Source organism: Talpa occidentalis, unplaced genomic scaffold (genome assembly GCF_014898055.3).
Source record: "Talpa occidentalis isolate TD23 unplaced genomic scaffold, MPIMG_talOcc4v2.1 talOcc4.12, whole genome shotgun sequence".
NCBI lineage: Eukaryota > Metazoa > Chordata > Mammalia > Eulipotyphla > Talpidae > Talpa > Talpa occidentalis.
In genome coordinates, this window is record NW_023601212.1 from 89,318,502 (window position 1) to 89,336,885 (window position 18,384).

At 48.6% G+C, this 18,384-nt stretch overlaps 1 protein-coding gene across 3 annotated transcripts in view; it reads right to left on the bottom strand.

Moving 5' to 3' along the window:
- PRKCB (protein kinase C beta) overlaps window positions 1–18,384 on the bottom strand; it is a 283,543-nt gene that overhangs the window by 7,409 nt on the left and 257,750 nt on the right. The gene's annotated exons all lie outside the window — the stretch shown is intronic.

Here is an 18,384-nt window from a genome sequence, read left to right on the forward strand (position 1 = left end):
CATCAGGCCGGAGAGAGAAAAGCATCACCATCCCTCACTCATCCTGTGGTGTTTCTAAAGAAAAGGCCCTGGCCGGAGGCAGAGTTTATAACACGTGTGTGCATATGTACACGTGTCCTCCTGTGCGTGAGTGCACACACATGCACGCGACTCGTTCCCACCTAATAAGGGACACATCACTAAATCTGGCCTTCATGGTTCTTTGTTCTTCACCAGCAAAACCCACTTGCCCCAAAGCTCCCAGTGCCTCCAACACTGTCTACAGGAGGTAACTACAACCTAATAATATAGTAGCAGTGGAAGTAGTAAAAATAACAATTACGACAGTGAACATTCATTATGCGCTTGCTATATGCCAGGCACCCTGGAATGTCTTTTACTGGCTTTATCTTATTTAATCCTCCCAATGACCCCATCCAGTGGGTTTTATTATCATCCCTAGGGAGAGATGAGGCAACCAAGGCCAGGGAGACTATGCAATTCGCTCAAGGTCACAGAGCTAATGACAGCAGAACTGCAGCGGAAGCCAGGTCTTGACATCAGAGCTCAAGCTCCTGGCTCCATTTTCAAGAACTGTGGGCGAGCTGGTGAGTGATTGAATAACAGAGTGGGGCAGGGGTGAGGAGGGAGGAGAAGGCAAGGTTGGCGATGATGAGGTCTCTGGTTTGAGTGGCAGAGAGTGTGGTTATATGTATGTCAATCACTGAGACAAAGCCGGAGAAATCACAAAGATGACTCTTTCCATTTTGGACAAGAAGAAGTTGAAAAAGAAATTTAAAGGCCAGTGTATGGAGGGTGGAGAAAGGCAAGAATGATAGCAATGAAAATACTGAACGCTCTGGAGGCAGCTGGTGTTTGCTAATTGTTGCACATCCAGTATCCTCTTCATGCCCATAACAAGCTTGGGAGATAGATACTTGATTCCCATTTGCCAGGGAGAAAACAGCCCCTAAACTGTCTAGAGGGGCTGGGGACAAGGAGACAGCAGCAACCGCAGGCTGGGGGTTGAAGGAACCCAAGGGGGAGGGCATTGCTAGAGCTGAGCTGGCTGCAAGAGGTGAAGCAGGAAAGTCGCTGAAAATGGGCCATTGCACTTGGCAATTAGGAGGAGACTAATGAGAAAATGTAAGACAGTCGTTGAGCTTGAGTTGCTGGAAGAGGGCAGAAAAGCTGAGAAAGGCAAGGAATGCAAGCGCCTCTCCCCAGCCTATGGCCAAAGGAAGCAGAGGTATTTCCCTTGGAAGGATTTCAGTCTCACGCACACTGGGGATGGAGTTCTCCTACTCGGGTAGATGAAGCCCGTGGGGCTGGAGCTGGCAGACGTGGGCTGGAGTCCCAGCGTGGCTGCCCACTAGCTCTGCAGCTCTCGGGAAACCGCTAAGGCCCCAGTTTCCTCTTTTGTGAATGGGGGATGATTCTCATTCCTACGGGGTTGTCATGAGGATAAATTAGGACACTGCATGTGTCTGGTCCAGTGCCTGGCACAGAGTAAAATGCTCAACACTTCTGAGCTGTAGGCATCATTTGATCCTCCTTTGCCACTACAGATCCCTCCAGCCAGCATATGGTTCCTATAATGCTATTTTCACGATGTTTAAATTTGAAGTATTGAGGAAACTGCCTTGCATTGTTAAAAGACTTCAATATATTGTTATTACAGGCTAAATGGCTTTGGCTATTTTGATAAATTGACTTCAGGTCTCAGAATATAAGAAAGCCTCACCTCCTGTCATACAATCACAACTTGGGGTCTAACAGATGCCCAGCTAGTCAGTGGGGGTGCATACCCCCAGAAGGATGGACCCTCAGACAGTGCTCTGTGGTCAGGATGACTGTCCACATTCTTTCATTGCTTAATCATTCTCTCATTCAAGAAGTATTTATTGAGTAGCTACTACGTGCCAGGTCCTGTGTGAGTAGTTAATGACATAAAACCCATGTCTCATGGAGCTTACATTCCACTGGGAAGAGAGACAACAAGCAAATACACAAAAGTGTAACTCTAAATGTAATGATATATTTCAATGCTCAATGGAGATAAATGCATTAAGAAAGATAAAGCCAGGTCAAGGATACAAGGGAGGGGATGCCTTTCTTGGTAAGGTTCTGGGAAACAACCTCCGAGTAAGCCATCAGCAAAGTGAGGGAGAGAGCCAATTGTATGGAGGGAGGAAAGGCCTTCTAGGCAGCATGAACTGCAAGTGCAAAGGCCCTGAGGCAGAAGCTTGCTTGATGGGGTCCCCAAACAGCAAGAAGGCCAGTGTGGCCGGAGCAGAGTTACCGAGGGGAAAAGGTGATCGAGGGAGACAGGTGCCCGATCACGCACCTTACTGATCATGTAAAGAGAGAGGACTTTCATCTCAGCTGCATGAGAAGCTGCTTAAGAATTCTGAGCACTGACTGACATGCTCTGACTATGCCTGAGCAGGATCACTGCTGCTGTGTACAAAACAGACCGATGGGTGGGAGACACTGATGGAAACCGGGAGGCCAGTTAGGAGGCCGCCGCAATAATCCAAGCAAAAGGTGATGGTGGCTGGAGGAGGATCACAGAGTGGGAGACGGAAGGTGCATTTGGATTGGGGGTATATTTTGAACACAGAGTTGACAAATTTTGCTGATAGATAAGAGATGGGGTGTAAAAGAAAAGAGCACTTCTTGGTGACCCCAAGACTTTTGACCTGAGCTCCCTCATGAGTGGGGGACTTTTGGGGTCAAAGTTTTTTGCCTGGACAGTTGGGGGGTGGAAATCAAGCACTTGGTCTCCTTTATAATTTTGAGATTCCAGTAGAAATGTCAAAAATGGGGAGTCCCTGGGATGGGGTGACGGGACCTGGAGCAGAAGATGGACTGATGACAGAGCCCTCCGAGGAGGGTCCAAGACAGCTGCCAATATCCACAGGACAGAGATGGTGGGTAGGACATGAGAAAGGGGGAGGGCAGAGGGGATGGAGCCGGGAAATCGAGAGATGGGGGTGCTAGACTGCTGGGTAAGATGGCATGAAATCAGGCACCTGTGGGTGTTTCTCTTTGACCCGGGTGTTTGGACCCAGACCAGATAACATAGGAAGCAAGTTAGTGACAGCATCTCCAGGGGCCATTTCTCTTTAAAAACCATCCATTTCGCATCCACACCAGAAGGCTGCTGCCTTGCCAGGGCCTCCCCGGAGGCTGTGATGGGAGACAGAGAAACAGCCTCTGGCAGCTCCACAGCCTGCTCTCCCAATACTCCCTCCCCTGCAGGAGAACAATGAAATCTTTAAGTGAGATAGCAGAGAGGAGAGGCTAGAAGAGGGGTTAACCAAGGGGCACCATACAGCAGGAGCATGATTTCCCTGCTAATCAGCAGCTTAGGGGGCTGGCAGATCACAGCCTCCCTAAGTGTCTCGGTGTTTTTCAAATGGAGCTGTCACTGCCCATTAGCTTCGGGAGCGCTCCCTAAATGGAGATGTCAGCCCTGGAGAGCCAGCGTCCCCATCAGCCCGGCGCCTCCGTGTCCTTGCAGATGGGGCTGGTGGCTGGGACCTGACTGCAGATCCAGCGGCCACACCTGCTTGCCTGGCCGACCAGGGAAGATTCTTCAGCCTCACTTAGCTACTAAAAGAAAACTCAACCCCCCCTCATCATACGGAGATACTACCCGGGCCCCCAGAACAGGATCGGGGCCCAAATCAACTAGCTAATTTAAATCCCAAGGCATTTCTTCAGAGCCGGGGAGGGGAGAAAGAATTTTGACTTGTTCGATTGTGTCCTGAATTTAAGAAGCCACACAGTTTGAAAAGCTTATCTGTGAGCTCTTTTCCTCCTCATTCTCTTCTGAATTTCGGTTTCATTGTGTTAATAACAGCTCAGAGTCTAGCTGTCGAATGTGGTGTTGGCTCAGATGCAAAAGCTACAGGGATCGTTCAAAGACACCAACCGGGATATGTCACTTCCCCGTTCCTCTCAGCCATGGCTCCCCACTGCCCAGAGCCCACACGCCTTGGTAGGTCTTACAGGCTATTTAGAACTTGGCCTTCACCATGTGATCAGCAGCCCCCTCACCGCCCACCTTCCCAACACCCCTTGCAGTTGTACTGAACTCCTTCCCGTTCCTACAACACTCCTGCATTTCACCTCCAAGCCTTTGCCCAGGTGGTCTGCTCCACGGGGAACCCCTCCCGCCTTCACCTGGCCTTCTCCTACGCATCCTTTCTTCCCCCAGACAGGTGTCACTTCCTCCACCCAGGACATCTTTTCCCAGCCCGTCCTCCACCCCTGCACTCCTGGGTCTAGCCCATGAAGATTCAAGATGTTTATCAAAGAGTTGTTAGAGGGGGAAAATATTAGTATCAACCCTCGACCAGCAGGGAAAACAGTGAAATAAATAATAATACATCTATTTGGTGATTACCATGCAAAGCACTTTCAAAAATTAAAAGAAGATGTAGCAGAACACTAAATGACATAATTATATATAATTACCAACAGTGTGTACAATATGTTCCCATTCTATGAACTAGATACACAAATATATATGCAACATCTGTATGCCTATTATATACGCTTCTAAAGGTTGGGCGAGTTAGATTGTTTAATTTTCTCCTTTGTCTCTTATACTTGGTGTGTTTTTGAAAATTTGGGTATCAGGTATTATTATCTTTTTTAATAAGAGAAAAAATTCAAAACTATTTTGAATAAGGGAGCTACTGACATGGATTAAAGAGGGGGAAAGAAATAAAGACAATGGGACTATTTAACCAAATTATTACAGGCGGCCTGATCCTGTTTAATGTGCCTCATCTTAGTTAAAAGCTCTAAGGTCTCCTGAGCATGTGGTTCCGGGACAGAGGGGATGAGAAGCCAGGCCAGTATTGAGGTGTCATGGTGGCTGGACGCTGGAAGCACAACGACACCTAAGAGGGTTTCTGTCCTGGTACGTGACAAGTGCTGCCACTGAGGACGGAGGAGCGGAAGCTGAGAAAAGCCATGGAGACGTTCTGGAAGAGGTGACATCTAAGCTGAGTGGGACTGGGAGAGACATTGCTTCTTTGCAAGGGGAAGGAAAGAGTCCAGGGAAGAGTTGAAGGTGAAGAGACAGCAGGGAAGGGGTGAGATGCTGGAGAAGAGGAGAAGCCCCAGCCCCTGCAGACAGATATGTGACATCTTGTGACACAGCTTGGTAACTAAAAGGAGGCACAGGGCACAGACAGGAGAGCTCTGGCTCCATCAAGACACCAGGGCATCTGCAGGAACCAGGGCTAGAAGGTCGCAGTGAAAAGATACTAGTCCTATAGCCTGGGTCAGAAGACAAGAGTCTTTTTTTTTTTTTTTAACATGTAAATCTAATAAAATGCAGGGTTCTTTTATGCCTTCCCGCTCCCCCCAGCAGGAGAATGCAGGAGGGACCCACTCAATGAGCAGCAGCCAGCTAAGCACAGAGCTGCAGACACATTTGATCATTTTAAAAAGTCATTTGTGGACCAAGATTTCTCTCCCAAGCAGAGTCAGACAATATTCGGCATCGTCTGGCCTTTGGTACAGAAAAGAAGGATGATGACAGTCCCTTTTCCGTCACCCCTGGAGGTCCCTTACAATCAGGGACATTTGATCTCGGTGTCCCTTCAGGAGAAAGCTGGAGAGAGGGGGGGGGTCTTTGGTGCTTGATAGAAAGTTTCATTTTTTTTTTTTTGAATTTTCATTTAAAAATAACATGCGACGTTTTGTTTTCCCCCAGATCTCAGTTTAAATGCCACCTCCTCAGAGAAGCTGTTCCGGATCACCTCCAAATAAAGTAGATTCCCCCTTCTCCCCTCCTGTTATTCTCTGGAGCATCCTGTTCATTTCTTTCCTAGGAAATAAAATATCCCAATATCCCAATCTATAATTGCATGTTCATTTCTCGGTTTATCGTTTTATTATCTCTATTCCCATCTAGACTGTGAGCTACATGAGAGCAGAAGTCACATCTGTTTTGCCCACCACTGCACTTCCAGGACTTAGTACAGGGTTTGGCACATAGTAGGCACTTACTATTGTCAAGTGGATGAATAATAGCGCAAATAAAGTGCTTATCATTAGCAGACACTGTTTAAGTGCTTTACAATAACGATCTCTCTCAATCACCCGACAGTTCTACAAAGTCTCTGCTATACAAGGGGAAGATGGGTTTAGGAAGCTTGTGGATCTAATTATGACTTGATCCCAGATCTGACAACCGATCCAGTCACAAGAACAAGATTCACATAAGAGTGTCTCGTTGTCTACCCTTAACTGCAGGAACAACAAGCTGTTCAAAAGCATCAAGAAAAATAAACAAACTTCTCTGTAATTCTTCCACCCTGATGTTTAACACTTTAGTCTGTGTCCCTGAAGGCAGGTGAAGTTTTTTACTCTTTAAACAAATGTAGAATTATCACTTTATTCTTTAGCCCAGTTTTAAAGTCCCAGGAAATCCATTCTCAACATTTTCCCATGTCAAGAAATGATCATCTTTTTCTTACCTATTCTTTCACCATTCACCCCAAACCCACGTTGCTGGCTTCAAATACCCTAGCCCCTAAATAGCAATTAGCCTCTTAATTTGCCTATGATTTCATAGCTTTGATTCTTACAGGTCTGCGAGATAGGCAGGAAAACGGATAGTCTCACCTAATAGATAATTTAGAAAGTTAACAACTTGGTCAGGATCTTACAGAGTGGAGGAGGAGAAGGAGGTCAAGGTCTGGTCTGTTGAATCCCAGAGATCACAGCATGTACATCTCTCTGCCTTACACGTTGTACCTGGCAGCATGGCATACCTGGGTACCAACCTGGGTACCATCAAGCCAGGCGATACAACCTCTAGGCAAGTTAGTCAGGTTCCCTATGTCAACTTTTCTGTTTCATCAGATGGACCTATCACGGAGTGTGTGGTGAGGCGGACTTTGTAAAATGCATATAAAATATTTGATCACCAGCTACCTGGTGGCTGGCACTGCCATTGCGTGCCGACTGACCCAGGCCTGTCCAGTGAGCTAGTCTGATGGGGTGGCCACGCGCTGACTATGGAGGGTCCTGCAAGCCCCATCACATCCCAGCCCCCTGGGATGGGACCGTCACAATTACAGCCACTGAAAGCACAAAACAAAATCTTTCCCACCAGAGAAAACTGAGGTAAGGGTTGAGTTAGAGCAAGTGAGAAGAGCTCCCAGAAGTCAAAGGGATTCACCCGCTCCCGCCCGAGCCTCCCTCCCTTGGAAAGGCACTGCGAGCAGATTCACACACCACCTCGGAGTTTTTTGTTTGTTTGTTTGTTTTTTGTGGGACCCTCACCGGTGGCCGGGGAACGAACTGGTGCTGCAGAGGCTGCGGGCAGCCTCACAGCCCAGCGCTCAACCGCTGCACCACCAGGGGAGGCCCACCTTGGAGTTGTTTTTCATGCCCTACTTGGGGAGCATTTACGGGTTGTTTTACAGAAACTGCAAACTGCACTTGTAGATAAACAAGAAATAAACCTTTCTCTTTGCCTCTCTGGGTCGAGGACATGTCTTGGCCTCCAAGTTCTACTGTCACCAAAAGGCTTCCTGGCATCGGGACTTCAACGGGGCGTAGAGGTGTGAGGAAGAGGGGTGTCCCATAAAAACAAGGGAGCAGGGGGCCTTCAGAAGGAGGAAGGCACTCTGAATTTAACCCCAGATATGCTCACACAATGAAATAGATTTAGATGTGCTCATAAAAAAATCTCCAAGAAGGTAGGGATGACAGTAAGGCCGGATGTGGAACACAGCGCGCTAACATCCATGTGTGACGCAGCTCCAGGTCTGAACACAGCCTCTCTAGAGTCACACAAGAACCTGGTGGCAGCGGTGGCTCTGGGAAAGCGAACCAAGGAGACTAGTAGGGGATAAAGGGGGACAGAAGAAACTTAATTTCATTTCATAGCTTTTGATGCTGGCTGAATATTTCGCTTTTTCAGATTTTTCTCAAAGGAGGAAAGATCAAAAAACTAAATCATATGGTGAGGGCAAGAAAGACAGAAGCCTGTGAGAAGCAGCCATCCAGGGGCCATAATGACTCAACAAGAGAGATTTCAATAGAACAGTGGGTGCGGAAGCCAGATCACACCGAACTGAAGAAAGAATAGATGGAAGAGCGGAGACAGCGAGAACTGGCAGCTCTTTGAAAAGTGTTTGTATGGGAAGACAGGGCAGTAGCCCCAGGGCTGGGAAGTAGGGGTCAGGTTTGAGGGAAGAAACTTAGCAGATGAGAAAGACTTAGCATGTTTTGGTGTCGAGGGGAATGTGTTGCAAAAACCTCTGGTATTTCCAGTCTTTTCCTAGCACCAGTGACTCTATTTTTCTTGAAGGATGCGCTTCTCCCTTTTTCTCAAAATGTCTGGTTGACGTAGGAGCAGACCCAGTCCCTGACCATGGGCACATGGACCAACATCTTCCAGTAAGATTGAGCTGGGAGTTTTAGGAAAAGGAAGTTTTTTTGTTTTTTAGCAGAAGCTACAAAGGTCACAGCATGTAAGTAATGATGTGCACAAGAAAAGCTTCTGAGAATGAAGTCAACAGTGAGGAGAGCCATCCCTAGGGATCTAGAGAGATGGATTCCTTTTGACATTTCAGAGCCTGGACCCAGCCACAGCTGAATACTTGGCACTTTTGTCCTTGCTGTTAAAAAGTCAGTTTGAATCAGGTTCCTATTTGCCACGATCAGAGCTTTGATGAACAGAGAAGCTGCAGGCACGGAGGAGACAGAGATGTGGGTAGAAGATGGGAGGTGGGGGGTTCGGGGCAGGAGTGGAGGGTAAGTCTTACATCTGAGGGACCCCTGTGTGCTGACACACAGAGGGAAGGTGCCCAAGGAGACCGCCTGCCCATCGACAGAGGACTGGGCCAGGGACCCTGAACTGCCCGCTCTATGGAATGTCACTCAGCCTTAGGGAAAGATGAAACGCTGCCCTTTATGGCAAATGGAGGGAGAGCAAGACAGAAAGACAAAGACGCATATCAGACATTTAATAGCAGATGTTCTGACAAAGTAAAACACAAACACTAGCAGGCATTAATAAGCAAAGTGAGGGTTCTGAGGCTGAGGGGGTGGGGAGGGAAAAAGGCTCAAGGATTATTAGGGACGGCGGGAGGGGAAGATGAGGGTGTAGGTGTAGGGAGGGTGCAGGAAGCTGTAGGCAGCACCCATGGCCACCCATGGACTTCAATTTTCCCCGTGACTTAGGAGATAGGGCTACGGGCTGAGATCAAGGGGACTAGCACTTTAGTATGGGGGACCTTCAGAAAAGAGGTTTGGGGACTTAGGCAGGAGACTTAGAGAGGGATTGACTGGGAAAATTAGAGCCTGCGTTTGGAGGGGGGAGGGTTAAGCTACTGGCCCATCTTTATTCAGTTTCTTTTCTTTTCTTTTCTTTTCTTTTTTAAGATTTATTCATTTATGCATACAAGAGCTGGGGGACAGGCCAGAAGTGTGGTGGGTGAGAGGATTCACCAGAGACAGAGTGGGGAACAGAACAGGCAGACTGACTGAAATACACTGCTGAGGGGAGCAGCGGGCGAGTCAGGAGAGGTCTGCTGCGCCATGTGGGCTGCTCCCTGGCCAGCCGGGGATCGAACTGCTGCAGAGGCTGCAGATAGCTTCATAGGTTGTGTCTTGACCCCTTGTGCCACCAGGGAGGTCCCTTTATTCAGTTTCTTAATAGCAAAGTTGGTGATTCAAGTGGCTCTCAGTTCTTCCTGCTTGACCCAGTCTCCCTGGGTTCATTACTGATCTTCTCCTGTTCTCCTACCCTCTCGGCAATAGCTTTCCAGGGCATCGTGATATGATTACAGTCTGGCACGGTTGACAGCAGAATTCAAGAAGATGGACTTCACCAACATGCACCCAACAGTGACGCCCCCCAGAAACATAAAAACTGGACCAAGAACAGACCCACATCGATGCAGCTGAATTTGGGAGATCAGAGAAGAACAGAGGTGACGAACACAGGCTTTAGAAGTGAAGAAATAGGACTTTAACTTCAATTGGCACTCGGACTTATGTGCTGTGTCACCACAGGTAAGTTTCTTAACCTCTCTCAGCCTGTTTTCTTACTAGTATGGGAACAGAATAAAAGCATTTATTTTATGGGGTTGTCATGAGGATGAAATGAGTCAGTAAAATCAAGTGTTCTGATCTCTAGTAAAATCAAACAATTTAATAGTATACATCTGGCCCATTTTATTGTTACTGTTATAATAGAGCTATTAATAAAATTCTACATGCCTTAAAATGGAGTTTTTTGGTTTTCTTGTCCTGTTTCTAGTATATTCCCTGGGTAAGTCACTGAGGCAAGTCTGTGGGCCTCTGTTCATATGTGGAACAGCAGAGTCGAATTCCACTTCTAAGGTATCTTTCAATTCTTCTATTGTATTTCCGCGGTTATTGCCAGACACAGTCCGGAGGCCCCACGTTCTCTCCCAGCACGTCACCTTCCCTTCACCATTTTAATTCAAAGTGTTGGCTTCTCTGCCAGGGGGCAGCTCAAAGTCAGACACCTGGCAAGTGATTTAGGAACTTCAGTTGGCCCAGGAACCTGCCAATGCAGACGATCTAAAGGGAGCCTGGCTTGATGTGCAGTTTAGATTGGTTCTGCATGGGAGGGTAGATGGATAGAAAGGGAGAGAAAGAGACTCCAGGCTATGTGTCCTCAACAACTCTTGGGGCTCTTTTGAGTCAGCCCATGAGGGTGGCCTAATATTTTGATTAAGAGCGCGGTCTACGCTGCACTGGATAAACAAATGAACAGTCAGTGCCAAGGGGGGCACGGTCTACAGCAGGCCTTGGACACCCCATTTCTGATGCCACCATGTCCCGCTTCCAGAGGTTATTCAACATCTGCTGCTTTGTCAGCCTAGAAATCAAAGCCTTAAGGAACAAGTGAGATTTGCATCTTCTCAAATCCCGCCAGTGAATTGTGAAAGGTGTGAATATGCTACTTGTTTGTTGCAATATTTTAAAATAAATTTAAATCACTTGAATTGTAAGACTACTTAGGGCTTTTTTTTCCCCCTGATTATGTAAGATATCACTGGATGGGGCACTGTGCCTCTCTTAAAAGCACAATCATAGATGCCAAAGGGGCTCCTCTGTTCTCCATCATTTTTCCAGAGAGGTCAGGCAGTGCGGGGTCTAGGACGGGTCCTGGCACCACCACGTCTGAGCTGCTGGACAGTGAGCAAATGTCCTAACCTGTCCATGCCCTGTGCCCTCCTCTGCCATCTCGCAACAATGACACCTACCTCATAGGGTTATTGTGTTAATTAAATGAGGTAATCCCTGGAAGGCACTTAAGACAGGGCCTGGCTCAGAGAACTCAATATTTCCCTCAATACATTTGCATGGTACAAATTTGATTCGACCTCAAGTCCCAATTTTTCTAAAAGGTGTTTGTTCTCTTGAGCGCCTGGTACGTTGGGGGAACTGGGTTCTATTCTTAAATAAATCATGTTAAGGGAAGTTAGGTCCTTTTCTTAAGCCTTGAATTTGGAGTTTTAATAGCAAACACACAAAGGTTACGCTTTGTGGCTTCAATGCAGGAAATGTCAGCACATCAAACACACATTCAGACACACACACAGAGACACTTACTCATACGCCATATAAAGGGCAACTGGGTTTGGAGGAGAATGTGACACGAGCAGACTCACAGCTCATTAAGGCAGGACTTGAAGCCGTTGACCTCAGCACATAAACAATGCTTTCGGATTCTGAATTACCGAGAAACCAAGTCCTGGGAGCATGCTTTCGTTTCTGAAGCAGTTCAGCCCTTAGACTCCCAGAGGGTGCAGGCAATGGTATGTGAGGAGAGAACGCAGGCAGTATTTTGGAAACGTTATTAAATGAAAGGCCAGAATTAAGTAGAATGGGACAAGGGGCTGTGCTTTTCTCATCTGCAAGATCCCAAAGCTTCCCTGCTGCGCAGATGTCTCAACATTCTACAGGCTTTACATGAAGACGAGAACAGGCAGCAGGAACAGAAGTGACTGCCCTGGGGCTGGCATACAGGTGGCAGGCGGGGGCAGGAGCTCTTGAGGCCTGGCCACAGCTGGACGGCAGGAAGGATGGAGAGCGCAGGCTGACCACGTCTAGGTCGTGCGGATGGCTGTCCCAGAGGTCAGGCCGAAGGGAAGGGCCCCTCCTAATGCCCATCTCATCTAGCTGTGCTGCTCAGCCTCCGCCCAGGGTGAGCTGACATCAGATTCCTCCCATTTCAGAACAGAGCGTGTTTGAAAGTGGCGGCTCTTGGCTGCGCACACAACGGTGTTTACGACTCCATGGATGGCAGAGAAGGGGGTGTCTGTGTCCCATCACTTCTCTCTTGCTCTCCCATGGCTGCATCTATGCCCATTGCTGTCTGGGCACACTGACCAAGGGCTGCCTCCTGGGGTGGCTGGAATCTCAGCCCAAGCTCGTGTGCCTACGTAGTTTTCAGAGCAAGCCCTGCACTACAGATAATGGACACTGCGGGACTTTACTAAGGTGATTTGCGATCATATACAAAAGCCATCAAATTCTGGTTTAAACATGCGACACTAGCATAGCTTGTATCACAGCATCACAAACCATACATTCTGCAAGAAAACACACTCATCCATGGTACAGTCTTGACACATCTCCTCTAAAGCACAAACTGAGCAGTCAACCCCCATCACAGACAGCCACATGATCTACCCGGCAGGAGGAAGTCCATCCCGCAGCATACCCACGCCTGCCCTCTGTCTGCCAACCAGCACTCAGAACTCCAGAAGCTTACAAGACAACCTATTTTGTTAGTTCTTCCTGCTTTTCACATGTTACATTCAGAGGGCAATTATGCAGGCAGTCTGAAGGGACTCTATATCATTCATTCCTTCAAGCCTGATGGGGATGTGGCTGAGAACCTGCACATCCAGGGCCTGGGGACACCTGGACAAACACAACTCGCAGGCTTTTAAGCAGCTCTGTCGGGCTCAGTGCCCACCTCCTCCAGCCTGGATGATTGCCAGAGCCTCTAACTGATTTCATCCTTGCACCTTTAGCCATCAGAGCAACCCTCTGAAAGCTAAATCATGCTATTTTTCTGTCACTAACCCTCTAGTGACTGCCCCTCTCTTTCTTGGAAAAAACACCCCAAAATCTCACAGTGGTCTGTCCTGTCTGCCCCTCCATGGCCTCTGCTGTGCAACCATCCTGAACCACTGTTTACTCAGGCAGACAGAAAGAGAATTTCGGAGTCCTCGGTAGACTTTACCGGCCCTTAATGCTGAATCAGGGGACGGACCAGTAGGCAAGGAGGCAGCAACTGAGCCCCAGGCCTCAGAATGACGCCGTGAATGCCAAAGCTGAGGAGCCCCTTTTCTCCCTCACTCCTTGGCCGAGGTGCCCTCATTTATATGTCGTGCACACCCCGTGCTCGCTGGCTTCTCAGCCCAAGTGTCCAGAATCAAAGGCATGTGTGCCCCCAGCTCACGCCTCTTGGCCTGGGCGTTCAGGCGTGCCCTGTGCTCACACTCCCAAGCGCTTTTTGCAATAACACGTTGTGACGTGCAGGTAACCAACCTGGGAGGAGAGCAAGGCCACAGGTGGCATCTGTAGCAGTTAGCGGCGAAAAAGAGCCTGAGTAGCCCATGTCCCTTACAGCCTCTCTGGTTGCTTCTTCTTTTACTGTCCTCATTGCCCATCCCCTTCAACTGCCAGGCAAGCTCTACCTCAGGGCCTTTGCTCCTGATACTACCACCTAAACCACTCCCCCCCACGCCCACGTGACTTGCCCCCTCCCCCGCCTCCTTCCCATTACTGAAATGTTGCCTTCTCAGTGAGGCTTTCCAACCACCCCATTTAACTAAAACACACCTCTTCCTGACCTGGCTGGCCCAGCCCCGCCCCTCCATGCCACCCACTTTCTTCTGACATAATGAAAGCTCTCCATGTTTATCTGTCCGCTCCCTCTAGAACACAAGTTCCATGAGATTTTCATTATTTTGATTACTATGTGTCAGCACCTGTAGAGCACCTAACCTCATGAACACCTGTCCATCCCTCCAGCCCCGCCCAGCTCCACAGTCTGTCCTCTGGCACACAGCCCAGAACCAGCACCCCAGGAACCACATTCTACCCCAAGGGCACCCAGTGGCCAGCAGCATCCTATGGCCCTGTGTTGGAGCGACTGCAGACAGAAACCCTGAGGGTTGGCGATTACCCCCAACAGAATAAAATTGCCAATCCCAGAGCTAGTGCATCCTGGGGGTGGATGCTGTGTGTGCCTTGTAGCCGAGACTACAGCCAGAGAAGGCCAGGAAGCCTGACGGCTCCTGGTGTGATATAGTAGATGCTGTGAGTGATTCCCCTCCCTCGTATGAGCAGTGCCTTCGGCAGCAGATTGGGTGGCTCATCTGCTGGTACCAATAATTGTCTTTTGCTCTAGGTTGGTGCCCTGCCTGGACTTATTTGTGTTCTGTTGTATTTTGTTATATTGTATTTTGTTATATTTGATGTATTTGCTTTTGTGGGCCATGGCTGCATTGTTTGTTTGCTTAGAAAATTGTATATATATGTAAAGACTGTATGGCAGAAAACCCTGAGGGGGTGGACTGTAGGGTAAAGAAAATATCAGGCTTTTCTGCCCTCCCGCCATCAGGATAGATGATGGATCCTTGTCCTGAATGCATGCCTGATGGCGGGCACCTGGAATAGGGTGTGGGCATAGGTAGATGGGATTCAGCTGAGCTAAGACTGTGCTTTTAAGGGCGGCGTCACGGGGGACGCCAGCAGCACCAGTAGCAGCAGTAGCCGAAGCCAAAAGAGAAGCCGAGAAGCAGCAGAACGAACTCCAGAGAGCCCAGATAGAGTGAAGACTTGCTGGGGGCTGGGAGGCCTGCCAGCCTCCCAGTCCCCCAGCCAGCACCCCTGCCTGCCATATGCCTGGTGAACCCCAATAAAAAACCTGCAAAACTACTGAGGACTCTGACTCTTCCTTTACCCAGTCTGCATGGGATCAGAAAACCTGCACTGTGCCCAGTCCTGCCCTTACACCCTGCTCCAGACCCAAGTCAAAATGCACATCTCAGCCAGATATCCAGGGGCAATGCAAGAGCCAAAGCTAAAGAAGCTCTGCTGGGCCTCATCACAGCCCCCAACTTCCCTCCTCCTCCTCCCCCCCTCGCCTTGAAGGCGGGGGCAGGCCAGGGCAGATGCTGGGCCCAGCCTGCTCCACCCCAGGTCAGGGCGTCACACACTACAGCGCGGCTCCTCCTCTGGGATTGCACTGGCACATGGTGCCATGACAGCTACAATTCAGCACCCAAATTACAGCCCTTTATAAATAGGGTAGTAACTTACACAACAACCAATTTATTTGAGACACCCTGCTGCACACGAGAAAAACACCCTGTGCTCGCAGATACATCCCACAAGCAGCCCTACAGTCCTCAGCCCAAGGCACCGCAGCAGCCTATGCTACATACAGCCCATCATTCGTTCATTCAGTCAAAGTTATTAAGCACCTGTTGTATGCTAAACCCTATTCCAAGCAGGAACTTGACACTGAAAAGGTAGTCACCATCTCTTCATCTAGTGGAAGACAGAAGAATTACAACTCAGTGAGATGAGTTTATTGACAGGGACACTGATGATCCTACTCAGGAATCAACAAGCACCTCCTGAGGAGGTGACCTTCTGACCTGACAGGGGAAGGAGCAAGGCAGCAGGAGGGGCAGGTAGGGGCCAGGGGCAGGGCTTTGGGTGCCCCAGGCAAAGGCTCTGCATGGACAGAGCAGGAAGGGCTCAGGAACACTGGTTCTTGGAGTCAGGCACTGAAGCTGGGAGGAGCAGAGGCTGGATCTTGGGAGACCCCCGAAGCCAAGTAGGCTAAGTGGCAACACCAATATCCTCGGGGCAGCAGACAGTCATCCCGGGGCTTCATGGAAAAGCAATGACTTAATCAAGTGCACATTGGAAAGGGAAGTGACTACACCCTGAAACATACAGCAGAGCTGGTGGACCCCAGCAACTGGAACAATACCGGGAACAGCTCCTTGCTACAATTAAGAGATGGCACTGAGAAAAACCTAAAAAACCCATTTAAAATTATTTTAATGACCCTCCCATAATAGTACCATTCACTGATGTTTGGCTACAATCCTCTGCTATTGCTCTGTGTTTTCTCAAGCTAAGCTCTACTTAATAGCATGAATCAGGAGCTGGCAGGCACACGCAGGCCCTCTCCTATGCCACACGGCACAGGGACTCTGCACACACACCCCGAACCTTTCGGGAGGTGTGGGGAAGAGGAAACGTGAAGTCCCTGGTGGAGGGGGGTGCTCATGGGCCGGCATCACCCACGTGACAGGCATCTGCGCAGGTTGAATGAGATGAGTGAGTGGGTGGCGGATCCGTTATTATTACTTCTAATTCAGTCTAGGGAGATCAAAGCAGCGCCTGCCTCCCCTCAGAGCTGGGGCAGAATATCTTGACGTACACAGACCCGGCCCATCGCCATACTTTGAAAGTCATTTTCAAATCCACCCAAAGAAATTCAAGACACTGGCTGGCTGGAAACCATATCAAAAGCGGAACTGCTGGAGGATCCTGTTATCATTACTAATGACCAGTCTTTTTTATATTATCCATGATGACAACAGCTACCTTTTCTGGAGCACCATCAATAATGGACCTTTTATATTCATTACTGTTAGCAGGTGTTTTCAAAATATTAAACCAGTCAGCAAGGACTCTGGTTGTAAATAACCAGTACTAATGGGACTAGTTAAATTATGAACCTGAGTTAATCATTGCCCCAGAGATTACAGAGTAGACCGTTCATGGGTCCCCTGTGGCTTACAGGTGAGTTTTATTTAACTTGAACTGTGTTTAACTTTTTAAAGATTTGTTGCTGGGATATAAAAAAAAAAATGAAAAAAATCCTGATGATGGAGCAATGCAGAGCCTGCATCCCTGCAGGGCAAACCTGGCTAGTTCTGGTCTGGTTCATAGGAGGTGCCCAGTAAAGCATGTTCTTAGCATGAATAATATGAAAAGATCACAGTCATCAGTAATGATCAGCAGGATGCGCTAACCGTTCAGCTAGAGACAAAGACCAGCTGGGCTGCTAATGGCCTGCCAGCTCCCCAGACAGCCTGTCTCCAAGCTCCCTCATCCCTCAGCTCACTACCTGGCTGCCTCTGCAGGTACACATCTGAGTCTGGGACCTGTTTCTGGCAGCTACCACCTCTCACCCTGACTCAAGAGAGATAGTCTTCCTCTTAAAGACATCTTTCCCCTGCCTCGCCTCCCTGCTTGAGATTGTAAAGCTGACCTCCAAGCAATGATTCTCAGCCTGGAGTGAGCATCAGATTCATTTAGGGGGACCCACCCCCAGGGTTTTGCTGCCCTCAGGTGACAATGATACTGCTGGTCTGGGGACCAGACCACTGATTTACAACTAAAGAATGAACCTGAAATGTCACTGCTGGTGGGTTGGGGGCTGAGTTCAGTGCTGGTGGGTTGGGGGCATCTACATCTCTCCTCTGGCCAAGTGAGGAGAGAGGGGTCCATGCTCTAAGACCTCACAGATCGCTCTGCAAAACACCAGAGAGCTGTGTGTCGCGCCTCCAAGTTCCCAGCTCGCTGAAGGAAGAACCACTTCTTCCCTTCCAGATTGCGCTTTGGTCTTTTTCCAAATGGCTCAATAAACATGATGATACTGCCCAGGACGTGCAAGACCCCTCCCCAGCCCCATGGACACACATGGACATTATTTTAAGGGACAGTATCTGTAGAACTTGACACTGTTCTACCTCTCATAGGCACTGCACGAGGGACACTGATAACAAATGTAATGATCAACTCCAGAGTTCCTACTATGTGCCAGGCACATATCAATGCTTTATGCATCATAACAACCCTCTGATGGAATTATTTATTGCTAATTGCTATGATAATTACTCTGACTCTATTTCATTGCAAAGGATGAAATAGAGAGCAGGAAGGGGAACTGAATCGTCCAAGTTTACCAGCTCTAGAATCAAGAGATTGCTGGACCCGCTATATCCACTGAGCTCAGATACTCTTAGGAAGACTGCTCAACCCTTACACTTTAGTGTATTTTAAGGTGAGTGTTGATTACCTGGAGGACAATAAGCACCTGCTTGCTGGTGGTGGTGGGGATGTTTATCCTGGAAATCACAGGATTAGGAACATTAGACCAGCATCTGCAAGTGTCTGAAGGACACTCTACAGAGAAAGAGGCTGGACGGCTGGACTGGACACAGCGATGCCAGTTTGGGAAAGTTGACGGACTGTCAAAATATAAGTTTGCAATAATTAAGAGGGCCACGCAGTGGAATTGGCTGCCTCTGCCAGATCTGGCTTCCTAACACCAGGAAGGGT